The sequence below is a fragment of the Panicum virgatum genome, chromosome 3K (assembly GCF_016808335.1).
Source record: "Panicum virgatum strain AP13 chromosome 3K, P.virgatum_v5, whole genome shotgun sequence".
NCBI classification, from domain to species: domain Eukaryota; kingdom Viridiplantae; phylum Streptophyta; class Magnoliopsida; order Poales; family Poaceae; genus Panicum; species Panicum virgatum.
In genome coordinates, this window is record NC_053138.1 from 29,714,380 (window position 1) to 29,717,351 (window position 2,972).

At 42.1% G+C, this 2,972-nt stretch overlaps 1 long non-coding RNA gene across 1 annotated transcript; it reads left to right on the top strand.

The window, feature by feature from the left end:
• The first annotated feature begins 1,485 nt into the window (after window positions 1-1,485).
• On the top strand, window positions 1,486-2,304 carry LOC120701399. Its single transcript, XR_005686082.1, has 3 exons — window positions 1,486-1,677; window positions 1,774-1,864; window positions 2,000-2,304. It is a non-coding gene; the product is annotated as an uncharacterized LOC120701399 (long non-coding RNA).
• Window positions 2,305-2,972: the final 668 nt, after the last annotated feature.

The following is a 2,972-nucleotide window of genomic DNA, read 5'->3' on the forward strand; positions in this document are numbered from 1 at the left end:
TTTTTGGTAGTATTCTATTCTCCAGCAGTACCAGATTATTTGATTGTGCAGCAACCATATGTAGCTATGTGCTTTATTCTTATTGATAATTAAATTAAGAGGTTATGGATTTTATTACGCATCTTTCTTTGCAGACTTTTACCCCATGATTGCAATTTGAAAAAGCAAGAACCATGAGCAAGTTCCTTTTTTTAAGAATTTTAGGTGCAGCCATGAAATTGGTATGTGGTGTCAGTTTCGCCTTTTCATTCTAAAGGTTGGCCCTTTGGATCAAAGGTTCCTTTCCTTTTCTCTTCTCTTCTCTTCTCATTGCTGGTTGCTCATGCAAGTTCTTTGGTTTTAGGAAGTGAGGTCGTAATCTTGGTTTTCTTTACTATTCTAAACGACTACAAATATGAGAAAATGACTGCAAATATGAGACAATGATATAATCTTTTATCTCTGTACTGAATACTAAAAGTATCAATACTGTCTCATGCTGTAATATGTTATCTCTTCAACAAATCGAGTACTAATTCATTTCCACTTTTCCAGGTATGAGTTTAAAGGAGATCGACCAACTATGAATGACATGCTGCGCGACCTGGAGACCCCTACTTATGTCATTATTTGTGCTTTTATTATTTATATTTGTAATTCACCTATCTTTGTTTTGTCTCTTGGATGAATGATTGCATGATTTGGAACATCTTTAAGCTCTATGGCTGTTGCCACTTGATACCTATGTGTATTGTGTATTGGTTAGCCTGCCATATAAAAGTTGATTTTTGTTATTTGGCGTTAGCGCGCCAATATTCCTAGTTGTTTATAGTTTCCGAATAATACACACACAACGAGAACATATTCCTTGGACCCACAAGACGTGGCCTCCTGTTGGCGCCACTCATCAGCAAAAGAAGATGCACGGAAAAGAATTCACCACCGACGCCCCCCGACCGCAATCCAACGCGCGCACTGAACAAAATTTGCCACCGGCAACAAGGTTAACGCGGCGCGCGTGCTTCTAATTCTGTTTCTAACAGCCGTTTAGTGACTCTGTTCTATCGGTGCTGATTCTGTTGTAGCTGGTGCTAATTTGATGTGTGGCTGGTGGCTGATGCTGATTATTTTGGTGTGAGAGAAAAGCATTGTAGAATATTTTTTATTTCTTTCGATCGCCGCCGGTGCCGGACCGGCTGCTGGAATTCATGCCAAGTTTTTCCGGCCGGCCGGCGACGAGGACAGATTCGAATTTCAATCGACCCCCGGGCACGCAACGTAACCTGCCGGTGCCGGACCACGCGCGCGAAAGAGGCCGAAAGCCAGACGCCCGAACCCGATCGAAGCAACGCATATGCTAAAGAGGGCGAAAGCCAAACGCATATGCAGCATCTCTCCCAAGTTTTTTCTTAAAGAAAGCCGAAACGAATATTTGCATGTGTGCGCAAAGGCTCGGCCTCGGGGGTAATTCGTTCCCCAGCTATATATGTGCCCCCCGATCGAGCGAGCAACGAACTCATCGGCGGAAGTGTGTGTAGATTGCTTGGTCACCGTGCAATAAGGCGCTAGAGATCTTGACAAGATTAGAACGAGCTAGACAGCAGGGGAGAGCTGAGTAATTGGTACAAGTAGAAAAACTTGAAGGGAGACGTATAATGGAGGGCGTCAACAACCACAAGAACCTGCAGCCTCCGCTAGGTGATGATGCGTGCATCAGCATGGTCATTTCAAATAACATACTCTTCTCTTGAGTATTGCTGCTGATCTCTGGTGTTGGTTCTGATCACCGATTAGGCTACCCGACGGTGGACGTGCCGGCGGCGGCGTCGCCGCGCGGCGGACGAGCGAGAGGGCGGGGACGGAAGACTAGTTTCATCGATGGATGGTAAGTTTCAGTACTTGCTACTGCTTGTAATTCAGCTTCCATTGGGATTAGCCTCCATCATCCTAAATTTATTTCATCCGACGGATCGAATTGGCCACTATTTGACTGCGATGGATTTGGTTCCATGTTCTGCAGCATTGCCGCGCTGTGCTGCTGTTGGCTCTGCGACCTCTGCTGCGACTAGAGCAGAACAAACATCAACAGTGCAATTACAAACAAGTGGGTGTGTGCTATATACATGCTGGGCGGTCAAGGAGCAGAGACTATTTATCATAGCATCAAGGATGGTGTAAAAGTTTTACACATTTTATGTTTGATTGTACACAGCTTGTATTTTTGTTTCCTTTTCTGCTTGTTTTGAGTGCGGTTCGTGTGGATTTTGACAGTATCAGTCTGTTTCCTTGTGTCAAAGAAAGTGAATGGGTTCTAGTATTTATTTACGTGTCTGTATAGGCGACATCGGAAGTAGTTCCTCCACGGCTCCACGATAGGAGACTCATCCGTCGATATCATGGTGTCTCAGTCAATAATAGCAAGATACACCCCATAATATAATAAAAAAATGGATGAAAGATAGAAAGAAAATCACTCAGATTTCCAAAACCCTTTCCAAGTAAAAAAAATGCAAGATATACAACACATAGTAAAATGTAAATCACAGCAATAAAGCAAAGAACCACAACAAGAAAATATGTGTCAATCAAAATAGGAGACGATGGCGTGATTGGTTAGTTGGCTGGTTCAGCCTACGTAACGTAACACATCGGATATCTTTCCTACAGATATTTAGCGATCATGTAGTACTCTTGCGTAACACAAAAACCGCAAAAAAAACCAAAAAAAAAATTTAGAGCAACGAGCCCATACGGTAGGCGTATGTTAGTATGTTATGATGTTTTTTCATCTACTAGCAAAGTGTATGTGCAACACGCATGTAATTTAAAAAATTTATTAAAAAATAACTATTTCAAAAATCTATTAAACATACGTAAAGAGCAAGCTAGCAACATCTGAGATTTTAAATGTTGACTGCCCACCATGTAGGCAAGATATCTATCTAATTAATCACTAACACATATATCCTTGTCTGATATCTTATGTTGCATAT